Source organism: Anas platyrhynchos, chromosome 12 (genome assembly GCF_047663525.1).
Source record: "Anas platyrhynchos isolate ZD024472 breed Pekin duck chromosome 12, IASCAAS_PekinDuck_T2T, whole genome shotgun sequence".
In the NCBI taxonomy this organism is placed as follows: domain Eukaryota; kingdom Metazoa; phylum Chordata; class Aves; order Anseriformes; family Anatidae; genus Anas; species Anas platyrhynchos.
Window position 1 is genome coordinate 7,115,761 of NC_092598.1, and position 27,129 is coordinate 7,142,889.

The 27,129-nt window shown below is 36.5% G+C and overlaps 1 long non-coding RNA gene across 3 annotated transcripts in view; it reads right to left on the reverse strand.

Annotated features, from left to right (window-relative positions):
* LOC110352469 (uncharacterized) overlaps positions 1 to 27,129 on the reverse strand; it is a 69,344-nt gene that overhangs the window by 8,999 nt on the left and 33,216 nt on the right. Inside the window, exons 3-4 of one of the 3 annotated variants that reach the window (XR_005268955.2) lie at positions 25,080 to 25,167; positions 17,587 to 18,757 (exon numbers count right to left, since the gene is read on the reverse strand). This is a non-coding gene — a long non-coding RNA (uncharacterized lncRNA). Of the gene's footprint in view, positions 1 to 17,586; positions 18,758 to 21,838; positions 23,497 to 25,079; positions 25,168 to 27,129 lie in introns of those variants that run through there. The other 2 variants (XR_002401494.4, XR_002401495.4) reach the window with 2 other exon arrangements.

Consider the following 27,129-nt stretch of genomic DNA (forward strand, 5'->3'; position numbering starts at 1 on the left):
CAGGTATTTCTGTATCTGATACTAGCATTCATAAGTTAACTTTGAAGAGCATCTGTAGTGACGGATTTTTTTTTTCCTTCTTCCTCAAAATCAAAAGTTTCACTAAAATTCCATACAGAAGTACCCAAGGCTGGGCTGAGTTTCAGATGACACATGGTTGTATTACCTGTCCTTTCTTTTCCCTCTGACAGCTTATAATCTGCACTGCTCCTTCTTGGCACAGCTGTGTATGCAACCTCCTACTTCTTCTTCAGACTGTTCAGCCGTTCCACTCATCCAGCATTCTCCTACTCCACCTTTCCCCACTCTGCTATCTCTGTCTGTTTCTCTAGTAAAATTCTACCACTTGCTGCTTTCCTTGCACCTCTTCACCTGAGCCTCCCTAGTCCAGTTCATCCCATACAACTGCCACAGCACTTAATTCGCTGCCCAGCTGAGACTACTGCCAATCATCACCACCTTCTTTCTTATTTCCAATCTCCTCTTCACTGACCATAATTTTCACAAAGGAGTCTAGAATGATTCCTTTGGGGTCAGAGACAGCAAGCACCGCATTTAAATACAAAATTAAAATGCAACCATATGGCACAATCAGATCAAAATTAAGCAAACTGTGCCAGGGTAATGCCTCTGCTTTCCCAGAATGTGCCACCACTGATGCAGACATGCCATTCCTTTGTTGGCAATGTTTGCATTGGGTGGTAACACACTGAAGAGCTGAAAGCAGTAGATTTGTTGACATTTTTGGATATACCTGTCATGCACCCTGCCTTCCTGGCCCCAGAACTCTATAGGAGAAACAGGGCATAATAAAGTTGATTGATTTGTGTTTGTCACTCACCCAAGTGCCTTTCATTTCAGTGTCCCTCAATCTTGCTTTTTCATTTTCATTTGGAGCCACTGAAATCTCACCTTCCAGAGAATCCAAGCTGTTGGACTTGTCATCTGGTTCAAAATGTCTGCACAGCATGAACAAAATTTACTGTCCTCTGTGCAAACTGTTTTGGTGGCTCTAATAGAAAACACAGCAATCTCTCTTTTATGCTCTGCTAGGAAACAATCTGCTTTTTTTTTTTTTTTTTTTTTTCCCACAAGGAGAAAAAGTTTTTGATAGAAATTTTGCTGATGCTATATAAAACAGAAAATCCTCAAAAAAAACAGCATGCAGCCAATGGTATATAAAGTGAATTTGAATAATTGAATGTTCTTACTATAGTTTCCCCTTAGATTTAAAATCTTGGTTAAAACAAAACTTTACTGTTAAATTGTCAAGGCTAAAATGTGGCAAAGTAATTATATTACATGACTCATGAAACACTGTGTTCAGTTGAAGTGTTAATGTCCTCAGTGCTAATTTGTTTTTGTGTTTTCTCATCCTGAAGTTCGTTGTCCATTGAAATGTATCAATGCTGTATCATCTAGTGTCAATTAATCTGTAAATGAATTGCATTCCTTAACAAGTCTTTGCTATTGTGATATGTTTTTTAGAAGTTTTAAGGGCCCCAAGTTTTTAAAAAGGGAAAAAGATTTATTCTCTCTCCACACCACCCCCTTTTCTTTATGGTTACAATTTTTTGTATAAACTATATGGCTTGCTGCTGTCAGCTAGAAAGGCCCCAATGGGAGACCCAAGGTCACTAGTAGCTGAAGAGAGACACTGCACAAGTAGTTAGGATGAAAGAATATCCCACTGGGGTTTTGGTCTTGCAGTTTCTTGGCTCTTGTGACTTGAAATAAATGTATCATCACTGTCTGGAGCCCCCAGCCATATTCTCACTCATGAAGTTAACATTACAGTCAGACTTAAACAGGTGAAGAGGATGAAAACCTTTATCATTTATTTCACATATAATGATACTTTGACTTCTCTCTGCTAGGGACAGGATGGAAATTTTCACTGGCTTCAGCAGACTCTGGAATTTCACACAAATATGTTACAAAAGCTCTCTGCTAAGCAATTTGTTGTAGAGATTTAGGGATATGCAAAGGGATGCTGACTTAGCAAAGAAATCAAATTATTGTATAAACTTAACTGGTCTTAAAAAGAACAAGGTTTACTTTTAATAATCTTTGAGGAAGAATTTGTTGTCCTGGGATTATTATTTTTTCATAATTACAGAAGAGAGATACTGAAGTGAAAAGGTATCTTGTGTTTGAGGCCTTCCAACTAAGGTCTAGATTACTTTTCAGGTTTTTGATTTGCCTTGTGCTCTTTTGCATGTTGATTAAACCTTTCTATCCCCATCCTTATGACTGGGACTAAAACATGTCCGTGCTTTATTTAGATGCTACAAAAACAACACCGATGAGTGGCTACTGCAATAGCTTACAAAAAAGAGTCAAAAGAATAGAAACATATCTGCAAGAAGAAGTATACTGAATGCTTGTCACATGGGAGACTCAGAAACATCTGTGAACCGGACACAAAGCTTCACTCTTTCAGAGAAATTTAATGAGCTCAGTCTCCCATGGCTGCACAAAAATAAATAAATAAAATAAAATAAACAAAACTCTTTACAAAACTTCCGAGTAGAATAAGCCATGCACAAAACTAAAACCCATGTCTGACCTCTTACGCTGCCCATTTGAGAACCAAATTTGGCTCGTTCACTTTAAAGCCTAAAGGTACAAAAAGAGAGAAAGGAAAAGGGACTGTAGATATCCTGTACAGTTCTCTCACTTACAAAATGAAAATGTCCTCTATACCTTACTTTAACCTTTTATCTTTAACAGACATTCAGCAGGGAATATACTCAATTAAGTTTGACTTTAGCTTATTATTAATGGTATCTTGGATAAAATGATTTATCAAGCAACCCAAGAATAACTGAATTTTTGCCTCTCCAAAGTAATACAGTAGAAAGCCATCACTGAGATATGCTACTCAAACAGGACTAGACTGAAAGTCTAATGCTGTATTGAGCTGACAGGTCTTGTCCAGTGGTACAACTCTGCATGATGGATCCAGCTGGACATGAGATATCACAAGCCACACTATCATCTAGTACAATGCGAATATGAAGCTTTTTCTATTGAAAAAATTGGGGTTCCTCAAAAGTTAGCTGTCAAAGTAGAAAACTGCAAAAGGTTCTTTCATGCCAATACTTAATATTCAGGAATCAACAGTCTCTCAATAAATTTATTTGTATTCACTCACTGGATCTGGAAGAAAGAATATATCAAGAAATTCTATCTGTCCTTTGGGTCCTGATGAAATGTGTGCTTTCTTAACAAAAAAAAAAAAAAACAACCTGAAACTCTACCTGCTTCAAACAGAAATCACACATTGTCTGAAAACTCAAGGCAGCAGTCAAAAATGAGGTCCCTAGGAGAGACAGTGCACAAGGCCAGAATGCTGCAGCTTCAGAATGTTCACAATGGAAATGAACAGAACATAAAGCTCTGGTGTACACCAGAAGTGACAAAATTAAGGGCTACATTTTGTTCTCGGCCTTCATAATCATTCACAATTCATCTAAACTGAAGGTGCTTGCATATAGATGGAGGAGAAGGTAGAGATATGTGTTTTGAGGGTCTAACTTAAATGACAAAGAGCAGGAATTAGTTTCTTTCTATAATTTTATACTGGTAAAAATTTTATACCAGTAAATTTTTTTTTGCCAGTATAACTGCTGGTAAATTGGGTTGGGATGTCTGCTCTCTAAAATCATGCTTTTTTTTTTTTTTCATTGGTTTACTAAAGATCTCATGGGAGGCTTGACTTTGTCCATTTCTGTCTCTCCTTTAAAAATTGAGAGCTGAAACAGTAAAGCGTAGCTTCAGTGAATTTGTTTCTAATTTTGTTTTGGCATTTAGCCACAGCATTTCTTTCTCTTCTTCGCAGTTGCGAAACAGCTGTATGTTACCCATATACGTCACTAATTAGACAGAAAACCACAGATAACCAGACCTTTGATCTTCCCTCTGTTCAAAGCACCAGCAACACACCCTTCAGTGCTTAGATCATTATAGAAAGATCACTGGGAAGATGAGAAGATTAAAATAAAGTATTGCAATGTAAACATATTCCTTCCTGTCAGAAACCCAGCTCTGCTAGTAAACTGAGAATGCCCCAGGAGAGCAGCAGCAACTGAGAGAACACTGCCCACTCTCTAGAGAGTAATTCTTTCTGTCAAGTGCTCTCTTGACTAAAGAGCATGGCTGTCACGATAAATCACCTCACAGAAAAAGACAGTTCATAGACTGAGATACTCTGACCTGAGATTGCTCGATCAGGCATAGGCTGCAGGTCCTGTGACACTCGTGCATCGTGGAGGAGAATAAAAGTATTCATTTGGAGAGCATCTGATGGCACACAAGGCGTGTAGTGGACATGGCCCTTTGTCATTCCCGTTCTAAGAAATATTACACAGAGAGGGGATGTGGGACAGAAGGTCAGGCTGTACATCCTTCTCACATGTGATATATGCATCTACTCACAAGTAGATACAACCACGTGAATTTTATCTGTTGCTGACAGTGACTTCCAGTTTGCCCATGGGGTAATCTCTAAGGAGACACTCTGATTTTCATCTCCAGAATGCAACACTTAGAGAAGCTGGTATCTGCCTCTGAGTGCATCACTTGTTAAAACCTTTCCTCAAAGTAAAGAACCTAAGCTGTAGGAAAGATTTCTGTATGAACTGTGGATACACACTGAACATAGTTAAGTATAACACAGGACCTTCTGAGGCTGAGTGACAAAAGTTGTAACCAATCACTCAGTCTAAAGTGCCAAGAACACTAATGTTTTATACCTGGAAATTTTAGCTCAAACATAGTTCCTGCAATTCATAAAATCATGGAAGAAGGGAGTTTGGAAGGGACCTCTAGTGCTTGTTTAGTCCACCCACGACCCCCAGAGCAGTGAGAAAGTGTGAACTACAGCAAGTTGCTCAGGACCACGTCCACTTGAGTTTTCAGTATCTCCAAGGACTCAGATTCCACAGCCACTCGCCCTGGCTGACCTGTTCCAGTGTTCGATCACAATTTAATCACGGTCTACACAGTTCAGAGCAACTACCCTCCTTACTTCATTTTCTGTCCCTGCCTTTGTTTTCATGTTCTGCCAGATCAATATAAACCTCATTTGGGCTCTGTGCATTCAGCCTCTGTTCCTAGAAGTCAAGGAACTGTTTTCCTGCGATTTCCTTTTGCTTGTAAGGCTGTACACCTTTGGCAAACACTGGATGGGCCTCTACACAGAGGCTATATACTGTATCCTTTAATTTATCCAGACCTTAAAATAGAAATATTTGATGAACGTGCTCTGAAGCAAAGCACTGGGAGACCACGCTGAATGTACTTCATTTAAAAATATATGCATACATACACACACAGGAAGAACACAAGAAAAATATTCAGTGCATACATTAATCATACATACATTCAACCTCATTTGCACAAGTAGACCCAATAAGCTCAGAGGATTATCTAGGTTTGTAAAGTTATGACACAAAAAAGTATTTGCAAGACTGAAGGATTTGCAAGATTGAAGGCAGAACTTTGTGATTATAATGTTCAGACCATCACTCCAAGCTATTTCATTCTTTATGGTGGGGAGTTTTTCTTCCTTTCTTGTTACTCACAACAGCCAAAAGTTTAGAGTTGCTGGGGATAATTTCTTTATTATCCAGTTTATTCTGCCCATTTAAGTCAGGCTTCCTTCTCACCTAACTTTTATTGTCCCGAGTTAGCTTAACTGTTTAATATCTTTAGAGGAATGCATACAAAATCACTACAGAAAATTACATCTGACAAATCAGCAAAATATTTTTGCATCTTCAGGTTTCTGAATAGCTTCACTGTATCATCCCATGATTATCTGTCCAAATTCTATTAGTGAGTTTTTAGGGCAGTGGGAATTCCAGGACCAACAATTCATTTCACATGGCTTCAATAGCCATCAGATGGTTGGGATTATCCTCTGTTCTGTGCTGAACTTGGTTAAAATTTGAAATGATGAATAAGAGCTATAAATCCTTGCACTTTCCTTGACCATTCCATTCATTTAAAAAAGAAAAAAAAATCAGTTGAGCAACGATGTATGTTGCCACAGTACTCTATCTATCAGACATTTGACTCTGCTCTCAACTGTAAAGATAGACTAATATCAATCTTCTTCCTGTCAGCAGCTCAAGCAGATGATTCTAATGCATCCACTTTCATTCACAGAAGTCAGCACTACATTTGTTAATTCTCATAAATATGCTTTCATTTTCTGAATTCTGATATGCTTATTCTACGTGAAATATCCCTGAAGGACTTCAGAGAATCAAAATTTGACTAAGATCAAAGGTCTGGCAGACATTCAAGTTAAGTCTGATTTAAAATGACAAACTGTAGACCATCAGCCTTGGCTGTGACTACAGCCCTTTAGGACATTGAAGGGGCTTCAGACACAAATCCCACTCATGCTTTGATCATTTAGTAAACTTCTGTATACAAGTAAATAAACTGTATCACAGAAGATTCATATAAATATTTAATTTTACATACTAATAGGCAATAGGACTTCTATGCCAGACACTATCACAGGAAGTAACCTTCTAATATCAGTCTTGTAAGCACTGGTCTTGGACATGAATATCCCTTGTGGATTGTATTTTAGACTTCTGCCTAAAGCACACAAGCACTACAAAATAAAGCAGCAAGATAAACCATATGCAACAGATACGTTTGGTTTCTCCTGAAGATTACTAGATGCTGAGCTACTGGAACTGTAATAAGTGTCTCAAATGTAACTGAACAACGTTACTTTACACCTGCTAAGGATCTGACTTTACACGAACTGTTACAATGCACAACTAAAATCCCCCAAAATGCACAGATACACTTTTCTAGTTAATCCAGATCATTTTAGGCTGCACAATTAAATAAGTCAATGTCAGCAGTTTGATAAAAAAAAAATTCAAAAACATGGTGTCTTTATGGCTTTGATATTGTTGAACTGCATTTGTAAGTGAATGCTCTGGTGGTACTAGCTGAAGCAGAGTGCCTACATAGTAAGTAGGAAAAACAGTAAGAGAGTCCATAATAATACCCCCTCACCTTCAAATGAAAATGCTTTCTCATTTAGGTAGGAAATTGGACTCAGAAACCTTAGCTAAGTATAACCTTATTCTTCTGAGTGTCTATCATTATGGATAACTATTGTATAGAAAATAATTTTAGATCTGCAGCTCTTTGTAATAAGAACTGTCTCTTCTTGTATCCATTGCTCATAAAATACCGTATAGATTTTGTGTTATATATAGCAGTACAAAATCAGTGCTCTTTCAGGGAAAAATCTATATTAGAAGAAAAATAAGTTTTTAGATACTGATGTCTAATGTAATAATTCTGTGACAATTAGCCAAAACTTACAGACCAGTCATGGAACTAATTTAAATTAGTCCCTGTTTCCTAACAGAGAACATTCAAATATTTCAGTAAGGGGTCCTTGGCTCCTGCAGTTTACCATTTCAACAGACTGTACAAATAATTTACTGTCTCTCATTTCACAACTGATTGGCAATTACAGTTATGTAGCACATTTTCACTAAGAAAATTATGTTATGGGAAGACGTATTACTCATACAGTCATAAGCAGTCACAAATTAGCCTTTGGTATTCCCTTTGTAAGTTAAAAAGAAAATCACCAATCATCTTCCTCTTTCTGAAAGTACATTTTAGGCTTGATTTTTAGCTTTAAAATGAGACTGAAACAGACAAGATACACTCTTTTAGCCAATGCTCACAAAATCTTTGCAGCCCAGCAGCATGCACTGCATTCCAGAGCAAGGGTACAGCATTAAAACAGTGGGACAAGGTTTGGAGCTAGCTACTGTATCTCTTCCCCACTCCAGCTTGTATCAGATTTTCTTATCTGCATGCAAGGGCAAAGGTCTTATCTTTAATTTAGTGAGCTTAACAAAAGCAGATATGAGGGCTTGGAACAATCTTTGGAAATGTGAAGACTTACTCTCTCTTTTTTGCCTGTCTTTCTTGCACGGGTGAAATGTTGCTTGCACCTGACTGGAAATACTTTTGCTCTTTCATACTTGCACATTAGGTTCAATGACTAAGAGGTTCAGACTAGCAAATCATCATGAATCCTTTCATTTGTGAGTACTTCCTTCCCTGGAATTCAGCTCATCACACAGTTAAAAACAAAACAAAAACAACATCAACAAAAAACACACGCGCACACACAAAAAAACAACAACACACATACACACAAAAAAAAAACAAACAACAGCTTTTGCGCTTACCATAAAAACAGATTCCAATTGTCCAATGCCATGATCCCCATAGGGATGTTTCTACCCATAGTAATATGAGCAACTTCAGAATTATAAATTAGAAATTATTATCAACTAAGAAAGATTTCAAATCACACTCCAGTGACACAAGCTTCCTTTGTAAGACTCACATGCTTGTTTATATAATTATAAATAATGTCTTCTAGTAGGAGAAGGCATTGTTCAATACAAGTATATTTCTTCTGTGATTTTGTGATGTATTATGTACATACTACTCCTAAGCTGCTGTTCCCTTATTATTAGCAATTTGTAAAATATAAAGCAAAACAACTGAAAATTGAGTTTTCAGCCTGTACATAATTCACAAAGAAATTTGGATCAATAGGGAAATACTTAGAGCACTTGAATATTCAGATTATGAACTGCATGTATTGGAAATGTGGTTAGCCAACTGCAAGCCTCCAGAGTTATCAATTTCAGTATGAAACATTTTATGCCCTTTTCCAAGCAATTTTAGATGAATAATAACACTGGTGGTAATCAGTCTTAAGTAGCATAAAGCTTATTTTAAAGGCAATTACACCCATCAGCATGATGTCTCCAAATATGATTCTATGAAATATCATCCATGATAACCCTGAAACTTTGCTGTGGTTATAATGATTCTTATCAGAGCACATTAATACACTGATTTTTCTCTGCCATTTTTGTCTTGTTTAGATCAGGAATATTTGCTAAGTTTGTAATGGTGCTGACTTACTCCAACTATATTGATGGCATCAATTTTTGCAAAATCAATAGCAAGTTACTTAAAATCAGCAGTTCTCATCCACTACTAGCCAGTTCTTCACATTATTTTAATGGTCAGTTAGAACTTCCTTAATTGAAAGCTTTATCTTCTAGCCCAACAGATAGCCATAAATCACAGGAATCATATAGCAGACTAGTTCAGCATCACTTATAACAGGCTCATGGGTAGCTGCCACATATTCCACCACTGCTCAACTTCCAGATGACTGACCCTTCACAGAACCCATCACCCTCCTGAGTGCCTGTGTTCTGCTGATGAGTTTAGACATGGATGTGCTTCAACTCCCAATTTAACAGACTTGTGCTTCACTGTACTCCAGTGTGGTAGCACGCAGTGACAAAAAATGGAACAGATTTGTACTGTGAAAAGTATCAGATACAGCCATATTTATGTGATGCTAAATGGTCAGAATTTCAATAAAAATTCTCTTATAAAACAAATAACCATTCTAGAAATAAATATTTATATATTGTATATATATCTGAAATGTATATATATTTCTCAAAATGGCTCAAACTTGGAGGAAGACCTGCCTAGGACTTCTATACTGAACTTCCCAAGGAAAGTAAGACAGCTTTTACACTCAAAAAAAGGCAGATTTTATTGGAATATAATCTAGGAGAGCACAAATTAGAGGGTTTATAAGTATCTCTTCCACAGTTAACTCTGTCTCTACAGATGCATCCTTGCCTCCTGTCTTTTAGCTTTGTGAATAACTTTGTGAATTGTGGGAACTCCAGCCCCATCCCATTAGCTCCCTTTTAGTTCGTCTTTGTCTTTTCTGTGACCTGGTTGCCTGTTGTCTGCTCCTCTCATTCTCTCTGCCTGACCCACAAGCTGACAAACCCTTGTTGTGACCCCTGTGGTACGTTCTCCTAACTGCCTCTCATTGGAATCTTTGGAATCCTCTCAGCCTTGAATTTGCTCAGTTGTCATTAGCATACAAGACCTCTCCTTGTCCTTCCAGCAGGCTCACTTGACCTAGCCACTGTCACTGAGGAACACAACACAAATGAGGAAAAAATGAATAAAACAGATTATCTCTAGCATTTCTACAATATATATAATCAGGTCAAGTATGAGAACTTGCAACACACCAAATCCTCCTTTGTATAGAAGTGAAGGTGAAATTGCTGCAGTAATGCCTCCTATAAAGCCTTTTCCTCTGTAGATCTCAAAATACTCCACAGTGGAAGAGAATTATTATCTCCATTTTATTTAGATGTAGTCTAACAATTAAGGTTTACTAAGATACTGGCAAAGTAAGAAAACCTTGCTTCATAGGTTTCTTTTAATGCAGTGAGATCAGACAATTTTATGAAGGTGGTCAGTATCATTACTTTAAAGCTGGGGAAGCCAGCTTAGGGACGACATGATGTGCTCAGGTCTCCTTTGACACTCAGCATCATACTACAGACTAAGATAGCATACAATGCTCAGAAGAGAAAGTAGAAGGGATCTTCAAAGTAGAGAGAGCATCTCTCAAGAGCAGAATCCTTAAATTAATGCGGAGCAAACATCAAGATATATCAGACAATTTCAACGCACATGACTGTGGAAGCCCATACATTAAATATTTCAGCACAAACAATGATACGTTCAATCTTCATTACTACATCAGAGTTTCTGATTTTCAAAGCTCAGGATGAATTTAGCTAATTATCTGTTACAAAAACACACTGAAGTATTCACAACATTATGTAAAAAATACAGTAATTTGGGATTTCAGCCATTAAGGAATCTCTACCCTTAGCGACTGCTGTCATTGCGGATGGTGTGGCAGACATTTGAGCTCTATATTTGCTGAGGATAACCATAATTCCTCAGGGAAAATTTATACACTATTTAGCAACTCTAGACTTTCTGACTATGCCCAGAGGCAATTAGGCTCTTTATAATGGCATCAGGAGAATCCCAGTGAGGTTTTTTCTCCATGCTTCTCTCTTCTGTCTCTCCCTGAATCTCCTTTATCTCGCCAGTGTAGGCTAAAGAGGGAAGGTATAATCACATTAGGTCTGTGAAAATACAAATGAAACAGTCTCCTACATGGCAGACCACCCATCTTCTTCCAATAACGTTTGGCAGGATGTGATAGGAGAAGAGGGGCAAAGAGTATCCTGTGGTTAACCTGGAAACCAGTATTAAGTTTCACTTGTTCTTCAGATAGATACACGCCATACAACCCCTCAGTATTCTGATGACATAGGAGTGCCTGAACACATGTACATGTACAAGTGTACATGTGTACATGTACAAGTGCATGTACACACTGAGTACAGGACAAATGTATTTGCTTCCCTTTCTTAATGCTACCTCATTATTATTGAAAACTCCCACATATTTTATATGAAATCATAAACATGATTACCTTATGTATCTAATCCTTTTGAAGGCAATCAAGAAGCTTTCAACCTTACTAGCAGCCTCGCATAAAGAGATCACCAAGGTGAATAAGATTTCCAGAGGCACTAGAAGTCTCTATCTTTTGCTACTTTGTGATTACATATGCCTCAAAATCAAGGGCCTGGTCAACTCAGGATGATATCCTACTGGAGTTCAAAGACATTTTGCTGGTGCACAGACTGCAAGACTGTCGGTCACCATTATTAAATATACAACAACATGTTAAATGGAAGACTTCTGAAACTGTTACAAATGGATTTTCCCAAGAGGGCAAGAAGGAAAAGTCAGCAGCATTTTATTAGATACTGTACAGTTATGAAATATGGTTTTGTTTTTCATATTCTCTATATTTACTGCATTTGGGTGTGCAATAAGGTTTCCCTGGAACGCTTTACACTGTCACTGGTTCCCTCTCATTTCTGCTGTAATTTGTTCTCTCAAAGGCACAGGTAAGTTAAATACTTTTTGTAATGATATAATTTTCTAAAATCTCATGATTCTTATTACAGAACAAGACAAGCTGAAGCTGTGGAGGTATTCTAACACTGTAACAACACTTATTTAACTGAAACATCTGTGTTTTATAATACATACATATTTAAAGGAAGTTGATTTTTAATAGTTTAACAATCATTTACTTTGTTGTTTAAACAGTCATTTTTCAATTTCAAACAACTTTTCAAATATTACATCATATCTTCTTGAAATTAATGATATTTAAAATACAAAAGAATACTAACATAACGAACTAGCATTATTTTTAAAGCAATGTTGAAAAACAGCATCAAGGAGTTTTAAAGATAGACTGAATGTTCTGACTGGCAGGGCACTGGGCAAGGAAAATTAGAAGCATGTTAAAAGATCCAGGGAGAGTGCATTTTTTTTTTTTTTTTAAGCATGCACTGGAATATACTGATTAGTGCTAGATTAGTGTTGCACAGCAGCTTTCCTAAATCTGAAAGGAGAAACAGTAACAGACAGAAAAATATGTGGAAATAGAGTACAAAATAGGCCAGGTAAAAAAAAAAACAACAAAACAAAAAAAACAACAGACATTTTTATCAAAGCCATGCAGAATTCCCATGACACACTGGACAACGATACAGCAATTACTTTGATCATTGAATCACTCTCACACCTCGCTTATATCATGGCTTCAGACTTCATATGGGACAAAAACAGGAGTTTCAAGGCTCTGAAGAATTGGATGTTTTCAATATTATGCACTCCTGGAAAGAGCAGCATGTTTGGGATAGATACAGATGTAATGCGTTCTTGTCAGGAGGACTTGTGTATACACACACACATACATACATACACATGAAAGTTAAAAATAAATAAAATAAAATCTGGTAGTCTCCATTGGCTAACAACATAGATATATTCTTGCTAAGCCACAAAATGCATTTCTGTTAAAAAAAAAAATCTAATAATGATTTTTTCTACATATTGCATAATACCTCCTATGGTTATTTACTGATATTTCTAACATGCTGTACTCCTTATCAGAAAGAACACTACCTTGAGTATTCAGTCCAATCAAAATCTTTGAGACTGTATTGGAGTAAGTTAGACTGTCATGTTTCCTACTTACTGCTTTTCTCTTTGAAAGCAAAATGAAAGTTCAGATTACAAATAATGAACAAAATATTCTCATGAAACCTGAGTTCCATTCTTCAGATAAGGAATGAGGGCAAAATTGTTGATGTAAAAAAAAAAAAAATAAAAGAAAGAAAGAAAGAAAAAAGAAATCATTTCCAGTACCACGTGGAAACATTTAGAAACTGATAATGAATATGGGAAATTACATAATATTGGCTAAATTTCTGGTGCTTTTTTGTCTCATTAGTTGACTCAAAATTATGAATGAAGTTCTTGCCGCACTGAAATTAGCATTAGAAATCACCAGGACAAGTTGTTTACCTGAGATGTTGCTTAGTTTAGCAATATTTACAGTTAGCAGAATGAACCAGTTATGTAGCTGATGCAAGTCTACTGTCTTACTCTGTCACAAAAGCTTAAAATGTGAACGTTTGGTCTATTAAACTTAAGCATTTCTTCTATTGTTTTGTTAAACATATATATACATGTATTTCTAACCACAGTTTGACCTACAGACACAATTTATTTTGTCCTGAGAGCTATGTAGAGAGGTGTCTTTATTCTTTTTAAGGTGAACCGTGTTTAGTGTGATGAAATTACAAGGGTATCTAAATATAAAGTCCTTTTGGTGGCTTTTCAATGACTTCAGTGAAACTCTTCTGATAAAGCATGCTAGAAGTGACAAGTACGTGAGAAGGACTTTTGGTTTACCTCCAAGACAGCACGGTCATTCATAGCCTGAAGAAGCTCCTCTGATGATAATGCTCTAACTTTGTGTCATATTTAATCTACGCATCAAAAAGGCTCTTCATAAAATACTGAACGAAGACCTTCTTGGGGAACACAACAAATAATGTATCATTCAAAGGGTAGCCAAGAAGGAATGCAAGCAGTGATGGTGAAGGGACAGTAATTGGTTTCCTGTTATCTGTCAGAACGCTGTTCGTTTGCTATATATTTAAAATCCTGATCAAGTATAAACTAGATCACAGGGGACACCAATACCTGGATGTTATCAACACCTCTGCAGAGAACTCAGTATACAAGTATTAACTTTTTATCAAAGCTAGCGAAGAATGCAATTAGCTGGGAAGCCCTACCCAATCAAGGCTATTAAATCAGCATATACAGAAAATTCAGGAAGGAAAAATGCATAAAGTGATAGAATGGCTGAAGAGTTGATTCCCCGTCCTTACCTCTCTCTCTCAACTTCCATTGCAATACTATTAAAAGAGCATTTTTATTGTGCTTTGAATGTTTACTGATTTAGGCAGGATTGCAGGATTATTGCAACACAGTGACATTGCTGCACTACTGAAAACCTACTTTGCAAGTAAGTGAGCTCTTACAGGCACCAGCATCTCATCTACACATGCAGAAGTTCCAAAATTTACCTTTCTTTGAGCTGAGGCAAACTGGCCCAAAAACTGTAATGTGTTCCTGAATTTCTCTCTCAACAACAAACTGATAGAAAACAAAAGTATTTGTGAAGCCCAAGGAATTATATTTCCTGTACTGTTTGTTTTTTGGCATAATAATTTTACTTATCTTTTCCTCTGGAACCCTGCGGAAATTAAATTAACATTTTTAACTGTCTGTTTTAACTTTGCCGTAATAAAAGAGAAGAGTTATGGCTAAGCTTTGGAGCATCAAATTCAAATGTAATATTGGTAAAGCAATTTCTCTGAAATTTGTAAACAATATATTGCCTGGGAGAGCCTGCTGTTGTTAGTAATTTTGGACTGAGTTCTTTATAGCTGCTTATTCTAACATGGCGTTTCCATCCTGTTAAAATGTCATATGGATAAAGGAGTAAATTTTGACAGCTGTGACAGGATTATCATTGCCAAGGAAATCACATCCCTGGTACTCATATGTTTCAGTACATCTATTTTGCTTTGTCTTTGGCCTTGAGTGAACTAAAAATTACCTTCTGAGACAAGAGGAGAAACATAACAAAAGAGAGAAAGAAAATACTGTTATTCTCTTAAATAACTTGATGTTTGAAATTACAGCAATAAGCAGCAATCTTTCAGGGTTGTTTTTAATTGCATCATTCAGATTCTGAGGGTTTTTCTCTTCAAGGACACAGCCAATATGCATTTTATCTGGCAACATTTAGTAATAGGAGGGTTTTGCTTGTATGTATGTGAGATGAGAAACACTGGAAGATTCCACTAGCATTAGCCACTCAATCTGTTCAGCTATGTGCAAAATGGGTATGAAAAAACCCAAATGATATTTGCAGTTTCCTGAACTTTTGGACCAAGGGAATTACCATGCTGGCTCCATTCAATTTCAGAATCCTCTCTCTGAAAAATGACAGTATCCAAAACCACAGGAACCGCAAAAACACTGCAGTGGACAAGTGTAGATTCATGGAGTGCTTCTCCTTCTCTTTGAACAATACAAAACAAATAGCACAGCCAAAGTGTGGCTATAACCGGTGTTAGTGTTGGCATTCACGTACTGCCTCCCAGGTTTCACTCCTGAAGATTGTTTGATATTAAGGCCATGTAAGTTCCACTGATTGAAATGCTGATCTGTGGGTGCTGAAATACTATCCCCAGAAATACAATCTCCCAGTAAACATCAGTTGCAGCAGCAGCGGTAGTACTGACAGGATTCCTCTGAGCAACTGGGAAAGGTTAGGTCCTGGTTAGGGAAAGGTCCTGGTATAGGAGGAGTAAAATGGTGCCAAATACTTACTCAAAGCTACCAAATGCTCTGCATTTGTCTTCTTTTAAGATAAGGCTGCATTTAGAATTATGCAACATCTTAGCAATATTATTTTATATTCACGTATTTCATTAAATGTGGCAACTTGTTTTTGGAAATTGCAGGATGAGTACAGAATTTTCCACGACAAATTTCTGTGATGTATCAATACTGAACTGACTAAATGGACATTTCTTTTGACTCTCTGGCTTTCATGGCTGCCACAGACATGCATCTAAAAATCTTTGTTAGTTCCCTCAGATTTTGTTTTCACACAAAACTGTACAGTAATTTAAGAATAGGGGAAGTAGTAATCTGTACAGAAACAGTACTGAGCACAGCTCAGAACCCAGCGTCAGATCTCACCTATTTCTCTTTATACACACGAGGGAGATTAATGAATGGTGTAAACACCTTCCTTCCCAATACCAATCCACACATTGGCTGTATCCATTTACAGTGGCAAAAAGTTAGTCACATCACTAACAATTCTGCACAAGTATAATACCAGTGACCACCACGTTCTCTTTAGCCACTAACAGACAGCACTGAAGTGTTCATACTGCGGGGATGTTCTGCTGCCTTATTGCTCTTTCACAGTCTTTTACTTATGAACCCTATGTTTTAAGGTTAGTATTTCAATTACTGTAAATGATGCATTAACATCATTTTTTATACTCATTACACATTTCTTGCAGGGCTGCACATTCCCTTGAGAAATCAGAGATGGTGTTCCTGTTCGTTTACTGAGGCACTCAATAGCCTTTTCTCGCCTTCCCCCTTTACTGCTCCCACCAGAAAATCAAAATAAACACGAGGGTAACACTCCACCTTTTCCAAAGCATGCCCTAGAGGATGATCATCAGCAACAAAAAGACCACAAGCACCTAGCCACTTGTGAAGTACATGTCCTTCTCAAGTGAAGGCAACGTTTGACCATGCTTTTGTTATGAGAACAGCCCCTTGGTCAACTACCTAATGAAAATGTTATATTTGGCAGGCAGAACTCGCAAGAAAAATGACAAAGGCCTTAAGGTACAGTTAGCTACAGAAGTTCCTCAATATATGAACTGACCACGGGTCAAAGTTGCCAAGGTGTTTAGGTACCTAAAGCCATATGGTGTGTTAGACATTTAAACTACCTAAGCACTTCTGTAAAATCCACAAGGCATTCCTATTGTGTTAAATTTCTAAATACTTGAAAAATCCTGTCCCTCAGAGCCAAAACACATCATGAATGAACCTGATCGCCCAGTACATATAATAAATATTGCTGTATTATGCCTTACATTATTAGCCTCCTTTTAACTGCACACATGAAGCCCAGCAACCGCTTGCAGCATCTTTCCCACTTGCAAACTTCACTTTGCACTTCTGCTGCTCGTGCGAATGTCATGCTCAGTGAATCTGCATTTGTGAATTGTAGGATTTTGCACGGGCAAAAACAGGTGCACTCAACACTAATTATCTTTCATGAGGCTGATGCCGAATGCTAAAATTCTTAGATTTAAAAAAAAATAAAAAAAATCATACACTTCTTTCGTCTTTACACTGTTCTATATAGAAGATGAGGCAAACATTATGCTATGAAATGTCTTAAAAAACTTTTGAAAAATGAAACAACTCCCACAAATATCAGTGGACTTGCACCAAGCCCAGAGGATGGCAGGCTGTGTTCAAGACTGTTGATGCTCTCTTCAATATGTGTTCCCTTTGATTTCTGACATTGTTTGCATCATGTAAAAATGATATTCGCTGCATAGTGAATGTAGTATGTACTACACAAAAAGCCTCAGGCTGTTGTTGTTTGAAAGATTTTTATAGCTTTAAACATTGACAATATCCTGCCAACAGTGCTTTAGTTGCTTAAGTGAAATATAAACAAGAAATATGCAGAGTTTAAAATCCTACAGAAAGACATAATTATACATTCATGGACAATTTGTTTCTTTGGAGATTTTATTATCCACACACGTCTACTTAATCCTGATGTTTTCACAACAGCAAAGTTCACAACACTGCAGCTAAGGTTTTGTCAGCACTTTCATTATTAACTTATTTTTACCATGGCTACAAAGCATTTTGCTTTTCTGAAACTAGACACAGAGGCCTCACTCTCTTTTAATAGCTCCTCAATTAAAACCTAAGTCTACATGTTGAGAAATCTCAGCTCTGCAAGAGCAGCCTCCAGACCTTAGGACCATTTTGAAACACTCCAACATGTTTCCCAGACTGAAATATACATATGCATACAATCATATACATATAATATAAAAAAATACAAATATACATATGCATACAAGTGCACAGGTAGTGCACTTTCAAGGCGCACAGAAAGCCTCCCATCTGCAAACAACACAAACTAGATAGTATTGTTCTGCAAACCTTCAGTGCCTGACTCATAGCATATTTATTCTAGAGCTCATCTCTGCAGGCAAAAGGGTTATGGCTGTTACTTTCAGATGTTTTGCAACCCACTCAGATTCAGTGAGGTTTCTAGACCTCCTGGGCAGATGTACAAATATCCTCAAATCTCTAAGACAGAGTTTCCAGATGGGGAGAAAGGGGACATATTTAACGAAATTGCAGTACAACAGATAGTTAGCATAATACAGACAGACCAAATGCAACGCTTAATGTAAGGTAACTCCTTCAGCTGTACTTAAGACCAGAACACTGTACAAAAGTTAGCATCCCCACAGGGCTTCTTCTATCAGTCTAGCACATCTTTATCCTGGGTAATCAAAAACACATTTCACAATTCATATTCTGTGCTACCCTAACCTATCCCCTTTAGTTGAATCTGGCTTATCTGAGATCTCTGTTAACTTTGTTCTCCTACATCCTATCTAAATGAACAAAGGAAGGAAGAATCTCACCATACTATGAGACACTGACCTTGGAAAGAAGAACATGGTATATGCAGTTGGGAATCCAGTTTTAACCTGAAGTTTCAGACAATGAAAGCATCCTTTTTAACCTGTCAAGAATCAATAGTAATCCAAAATCTTTCAGAATGTTCATTACAAACAAAACAAAAATAGACTGCCTTTGATCTAATTGCTGTAAACAGTGAAAAAAAAATAAAAAATATCTGTGCTGTGGTACATGACATAAAATTTTCATTGTTAATACCTGAACATATTTTACCCATTTAGACCACTTTTAATTATACTGTTCTGTGTTTATAAAATATGATTTTAAGAACATATTAATTCTTCCAGTCTTTCTGGTAATAAGTTTTCCTGGTTAATCAGATTAGTAACTGTGCAGTTTCAAGTCAAATGTAATTAACTAGTAAACTACCGATAAAATTTTAAAAGGGCCACTCACTGCTTCCACAGTGAGTGAAAATGTCTCTTGCACTGTAGAAACAATAGGTTTCCAAGTCTCAGCAAGGATCTTCAATATCTTCCACTAGCAACAGTAATGCAGCAATTCAGATGCTCTGAAGAATAAGGAGAAAGTAGGGGAAGAAAGAACTCCTCCAGACTCCTCCATGAAGTGACACTGCTGGGGTCTACTAGAATCAAGTTGAGATAGGTTTGCAGGACCTCAGAAAATTAAAAAAAGCTATTCAAACTCTTTCTATTTGCCTCAAAGTTCCTAAACTAAAGGGAACTAATTCCAACTGAAATCTTTCTAATTGTTTCTGCTAAAAATATGTCATCCTTATGATGAGAAAATTAATTTTACAATCACCTGGATTTTTGTGTTGGTGTCTCTTGCAGTGTGATAAATGTTTTACACTGTTAGTAGAATAGCTAACTGGGGGGTCAGATTTATAAATGCATATCAGCCCCTAAAGATGGAGAAACTAATCTCAGAATTCACAAGTGTCTGAGCCTGATGCTCTTCAGATGGGTGATGAAATTCAGGAACTCTTCTGTTTGTACCTTAGTACTTCATTATGCTAAAACACTTGGCACGTCAGTATCATATAGCCCTCCTTTCCATGTGATAATAGTTTTGCCAGAAATAAAAGGGGATAATGTACTGCTGTGCCATTTTAACTTCTTTTTCTTGTCTTCTCATGTTGGCTAATTATTTCTTTGTGGTTAAATGAGCTAATTATGCCTGTATCATAGCTCTTTCTGAGGCAGGAATCTCTTTCTGTCATTGCTGATAATTAAATGGATTGAGCTTGATTTTTGGTCTGGGATACAGTTCTAAAGCATTTTTCTTCATTGTACATGGTATGAAGTGGTAAAAATAATTAAAAGTGATGTTTTGTTGATCACAGAATGGAGGCAGCTTTTCAGCTCTGGTGCAAAAGGTTTTGTAAATTGATTTAAGTTACTAAGGGTGAAAGGAAGGGAAAAGAAAGAGGAATTGTAACCCTTCTACTTATCCCTAAATGATCTTACGGGAGTTAGAGAACCCATCAAAATTCACGTGACAATAAGGAGGAGAATGATATGTGAATGCCCTTCTCAATTACCAATTATCCCATGTCTAAAACACATATTTTTTTCTTTAACTTCACTCATCAAGTCCTGGACATATTTTTCTTTGTGAAGCTTGACAGTGGAACTACAAGAAGCTGAAACTTTTATACAAAGGTCAGATATACTGTAGACAGCACTTCTTCTCCTTGCTCTAGAAATGATGCCCTCCTTGATCTGAGAGAGATATTGTCTGTTACAATAAAACAGTGCTTTAGTCTTCATGCTATTTCTGTTCCAAGTGTCTCCTAAGCAGAGAATATCACCTGTACCCGGTTGCACAAATTGCATACAGTACAGAAGGGTAGAGGGCTCTGTATCAGGAATTAAGCTATAACCTCTAAAACATGTGACTTTCACGGAGCACTACCCCCTGACTCTGACCTGGAACTCAACAGCGAAATGCTAAACATTTAATTAAATGTATGTGTAAATGTATATACACACACACACACATATATACATGTATATATTATATATGTATCATGCATTCTCTTTTAGGCCACTAAACAAAACTTTTTTTTTTTTTTTTTTTTTTTTTACTTCAATCACCCTTGTTGGCATTACTAATGTTGTGGACAGAGGGAGATTAATTTTAATGTAGACACCTCACTGTGTACTAATCACAGCATCTGTGTAATTTCTTGTCTGTCTATAAGGCTAGAATCAAAGCTTCTTGATAGTGATGGGAAAATACATACTGATATCAATGGGATGTAGAGCAAAGTAGGTATAAATTGCCAAAGAAATTTCTGATCATAGGCAGAACTTGCTCGTGACAGCCTACACTATGGCACAAAGACAAATTTTGGGTATAAAAGAAAAAAGAGCCTTCACTGAATGAAAAGAGGTTTGGGGAAAGAAGAGCCCTGGAAGGAAAAGATGAACTACAGGATAACTCTTTTGGCTAGAGAGTGAATAAAGAGTAAATAGGCACTGAGATTCAAGGCTCTAGACTGCCTGTGGGTTACCCATCCACTGCATTGCTTACTGTTTGCTACATTTGAACACTTCCAAGTCTGAAGTAAACCAATGCAGAGACCTTGATATGTTTTGTTCCTCTTTAAGTATTTATGTCCTTTTGCAAGGGGAAATTTAACTGTTTTCCAGCCTATTTTAAATTATTAAATCTTTCATTTCCTTGTTTCAAAACCAAATCTGAATGGAGAAACAATGAACGTATAAATAAAATCACATAACTGGCACATGATGAATATTATCTGGCTAGAAGAGCATATGCTGCCTCAGTATGTGAGGATCAGAAGTGGAAGAATCAAGCAATTAATATCCGGTACTCTGGGAACATAACTTCTGAAAGGAATTGACTTTCTCAAACTATGTAACTTTCATTAAAAATAATATACATGTATATATATATGTATATATATATATATATATATATATATGTACGTATGTATATGTGTGTATATATATATATATATATGTACGTATGTATATGTGTATATATATATATATATATTGCTGTTTTATGACAGCAAAATAAGTTTCCATTCTTATATTGCCAAGGAATCATTTAATACCCAACATACTTCCAGGTGCTACAGTAACATAACATATCCATGAACTGAAAATGATCATTTATATCCATGACACAGTATTAGTATTTCTAGTTGCTGTACAATTAGTTGCATACTCCATATTTTTAGTGTTTGTTTAAGAATATGTTCCATTTTGACTTCTAAAAGCACTAAGATTTCCTTCAACACCTGACTCCAACTCCAACTTCAAGACAATTAATGCTTAATTTGCAGTTCCTTCTCCTCTACATTTATCAAATGTAGAAACACTGCACATTACTCTAGATTATAGATGTATCAGCTAGGACAGTTTTAAACAACAAAATAGACTGCAACTCTTTCACTAGGGCATGCTATCCTATTGCTGTTTACTACTCTTCAGGAAGCAACAGGTGTTGAATATATAAGTGTTCATATATAAACAGATAAATGTTTACAGTGCCAAACAGTTATTTTAATAACTCTAAAAAAAAATCGGAACCCATGAAATCACATTTCTTATGGAAGGGTTCTTCATAACCCTAAACATAAAGGCTTATGGAATACAAGAGAAAGTAAACACTTCTTTTCTATGCTAATACCTAAGTTTGCGGATAGTCTCTTTATATAGTTATATTGCTACCTTTATTAAAAAATAAATAAATCAAACTTATTTTCATGCCTGAAATATATTTTTATCCCACTAAATTATTCTAATGGGACTTGGTAGAGATAAAAGTAAACTGTTAAAATATTCTGCATGGCTAAGTCTGCTATCTGCAGGTATTATTCATTCACTAAGATAACATTTTTAGGGTTTGGTACCTAGCTTCCTGAGAGTAAAAATAAGCCTTTATCTGTCCCTCAGGTTTATTAATAGTAAGTGATTTCCACATTAACATCAATAGCAATAATGAAGATGTCCTTTTCAATTCATCCTGGGGAACTCTGAGTGAGAACTGTTATTTGGTGAAACTTCATTCTTTAATAGAGTCCAAAGATAACTGGGTATTGAAAATTCCATCTAAATCAACCAAATAAATCTTTCGGTTACCAAATTAATAATTTCATTGATGCCATCAGCATTCAATTTTCACTCCATTAAATTCCTAAATTCATGTGAGAATGGCACAGCAAACAAATTAAAATGAGTTTCTTATAAAAATGAGAATGATAAGATTATGCCTTCTAAAAAAGCAATTTAACTCAAATAAATTATTTTTCAATTATTAAATGAGGCATTGCATTAACTATAAAAGAGGAGCATAAAAGGGCACTGGCCTATGGAAAATAAGACATCTATAGACCTCTATAACCTTTGACAATTATATCTGTAATAATTGGCTCATAAAACTTATGGAAACTTGTACAATATTCCTCTTTCTTAAGATAGCATTCTGATCTGCAGAAAGATTAGACAGGGAGGAACAGAGGCATTTTTTTTTCCTCAGGAGCACATGGCTAAATGTTTTCCCATAGCCTTTTGTTGCTTTGCTCAATGCAGAGCATTAGAGCGAAGTGTTACCTGCTCTGTGAGGAATATTAAATCACTTTTGAACTACATCATGTTACAGTAAGGCAGCTTAGTGTCAAGGAGTTCTGCAGGAGAATTCAGGATACAAGACAAGAAAATTCCATAATTGTTTTCTTTAGACTATGTGCTCAGTACATTGAAGGTTTGAACCTTTAAATGTCAGGTTTGATATGTTCTCCCCTTTTCAGTTCTTGTTCAGTCAACTTCATAGAAGGCCAGAATTCTGAAGAATGAACAAAAACAAAATAGAAAGAGACTGCAGTAACATCTTGATAGCTAAGCTGTGTGAATAAGAGATTTTCATATACTTCCTATAAATGGAATAAATGCTACCTCCTACTTGTGGTAGAATCCTATCAATAACATACACAAAGCAATAAATGGAGCTGAAGAAATACTTCACTAACGTACCAGACTCAGAAATCTGTGCAGGTAAAATGGAGGTTTGTTAAATGAAAACAAATTTAACTTTTCTACTCAGTGGCTGTCTTTGCAGATAACTCCTCCTCCTCAATCACACACACATACATTCCTACACCAGTGACTTGTTTTCCCTATCTTCTGTTCACTTGCTGAAAAAATACAAATAGAAATACTATGTGCTTGAGTCAAACATTTTATATTCTATTTGAAAACCTGATGCACTAAAGTGTATGCAAGTTGCTTCACTGACTTCTGTGAGTTTTTTTGCCTTAGATGAGAGAATTGCCTTGAAGTCAGGTCTGCTCCTTTTTTTTTTTTAGGGGATACTAGACATTTACAGCCAGTACTATACCACAGCTTCCTAACAGAAGTCTTGTGGGCACTAGTTAAATCCTTCTCAAAGATTCTCTACTTGCCTCCTCCTGATACAATGAGCCAGCCTGCTCTGCATCCAGAAGCCAGAATGCCTGCTGATTCTAGTAATTCTTGCTCCTATAAACTAAATCCTTTTGTGGTTTCCCCTAACTCTCCATTCTAACTAATTTTAAAGTGAAAAGGTACCAAACCAGGTAACATTAAAGAACCAGAGATATGAACTCTATCCAACAATGTGAGTGCTGTTTGAATTAATGCACTACAAGGTTTAGATAGACCTGATTTCCTCACCTTTGATTTCCCAGTGATGACCAGAATAAATAATTGCCTTATTAAAGGACTTCTGAAGCCAATAGAGCAAGGTAGAAAACACTGAAGTCACCAATTCTGCCTTTGATTCTATCTGACAGAAAATTAAAAATGAATGAGAAGAAAATTAATAATAAATGTATTCATGGCCTTATTGGGATTCATGACTCTCTTGCCAACATCAAACAAGTTCCACCAATTGTTCCTCTTAAAGTGAAACAGCATCAGAGCTGCAAGTTGTTCAAGCGGTGTCAGTGTATTTTTACTTAGGTATACAAAAACAAAACAAAAAAAAACAACAACATCATATTACTGCCTCAATTGCAAAATCCTTAAGCTAAGACTTTTAGCAAAGTCTCTGAAGAAAATTATACTTTTACTTCTTAATATGTGTGAAAATAAAACTTAATACTAATGGCCTTTAAGTCAAACAAGAGTTTGAAGACAAGCTCTCACTTTCTTCCTTGCATCAAACTGCAATTGAACATCAGCAGGGTTCTTAAAAGTTAATGCCCCCCATCATCCAAAAGACACAGGGAATTTTAGTGAAAGTACAACAATACATTTGCACCCCGTCTCCATTTCAAGAAAGAGTTAATTCACAGAGGCAACATCATACTTATAATGAAATGAATCCTATCATCAGAATGTCAAAACCTTCCAGCATGTTCAAGAACTAAAAATTAGTGATATAATTACCTTGTGTACCCTCATCCACATATGAAAACTCTGAGCCATGACAGAATTCAGGCAGCACAAAGCAGCCCATCCAGTCTGTGTTGGAAACCTGGGGAATGATGTGAAGTCAGGAGTCATAACTTAGTATCATAAAAGCAGCCAAGAATCAGAAATTCCCTTGAGCCCAACATTCTCTCACTAGCTGTGACCATCATCAGACACTTATATGAGAGTAAGTATAGCTATCTCACATATTCCCGCTGCATAGTCCAACCAGCAACCAGACAACACTGTTGAGTTCTAGCGGCAGTTTTTTTCCAACTCTTCTGGGCTCAGCCTCACCCTCACCCACAATTATATATACAATCTCCAATCAACCTCTCTACTATGTCTGAGAATTAAAGAAGATAACCTTTAAATTGCCAAAAATTTGATAGAAGATTTACCATTTGCAATACATAGTTGGGAAAATGAAACACAATGAGATTGAGAACTTGTCCTGTCAAAGAGAACAGACTGAAAAAATAAATGGCCACAAGAACAGTTGTGAATGATATAAGCATGGTTTTGTTCAAAACTATTTTTTGAAGTCAGGAAAGAATAGATTCCATTTTGCTCAGGAACAAAAGTGAGAGCTTGTCCACTACTGTCAACCTACAGCGGGTCAGGACGATTTGACAGTGGGCACAAGAGCAGTCCTCATTCTGCATGGATGCACAGACTATTCCCTTAAGAGCAGCATCTAGCTTTGTGTCTGCACTATTCATTATGCACTGTTCTGCAGAGAGACGAAAGGATCCCATGCACCAGCTACCTCCACTGCAACTGAGTATTTCCAGAGGCATTCCAAGCCTTTCTCTGTCTTTTTGCACAGTGTTGGGGAACAGAAGCAATTATCCAGCAGTTCTCCCTGCAGTCCCCAAAAGCAAAGCATTTTTGCTGTCTTAGGAACAGGATGACATTCAACATGACAGAATAATAGTGATTTTCAAGGCTGAAATCAGTAAACTTCAAGCAAGCTCAGTAAGTACTGGGAAGGACTGTATAATACAGCAAGTCTTTCAATGTCATATATGATCTCCCATGTTTTAATTCATAAATGATATCTACCATTATCCTTTCAATGCACTTGGTTGGTTAGGGTTGACATGTTATATCACTGTATTTACTGATTAGATCTAGAGTCAAAGGAGAACGAATACAAATTAGTTTGTTCTAATTACTGCAAGGTTACTGTCCATTACCAGTCTATTTAAAAACTCATTTCTGTGGCTGATTCTCTGAAAACCAACATGCAAAACACAAGACTAAAACAACTCTAAAGCTTTCATTGGGAAAGAAAACAAGAAAGGGAAGAATTTTCCTGGCAAAATCTATGTCTGCACAGCTGGTGAGAAAACTGATTCTCCAGACTCCAGCACCAAAGCCTCAATGCCACATCATGGGATAGCCAGATCAAGCGTCCTATTAAGTTACAAGAGCCTGTTATAACCCCGCTTGTTCAAGAAAATCAAGGAAGATATGCCTTGGTGTTGAAGTAAATTATGCTGCCCTTAATAAATTAGTAGCAAAGAAATAAGGTGAAGGACATCTGTTTTTTAAAAGGCAAATGTCTTTTGCAGCTCAGTGTAACAATAAACACATTTGTATATAAATATACAGGAAACAACATTTGCTGAGAGGAATAGAATTCTCATCTTCATGGAAATGCATTTTCTATATTTTTATTTTGAGAATTTATTTATTATTTGGCTACTGGATCAAATTAATTAATAAGATAACTCCACTGACTTCAGTAACTTTTTCACAGGGATAAATTTAAACCTAATGCAAATGTATCTGCTGATTTCAATCAGTTTTGGATCAGAACTTCTATGCAAATTTGCAAAGTAATACAGAATGTGCCTCATTGGGGCACATTAGCCTAAATATTCTTGTTAAAACCATACACCATTTCCAATCCATAAAATTAAATAGTAGCTCATAAACTTATAAATATGTTTATTAGTCTTTCAGAGACAGTCACAGACTAGTAAACATTTCAAAGTCTGCATCCCTCTAGCCCCAAGGG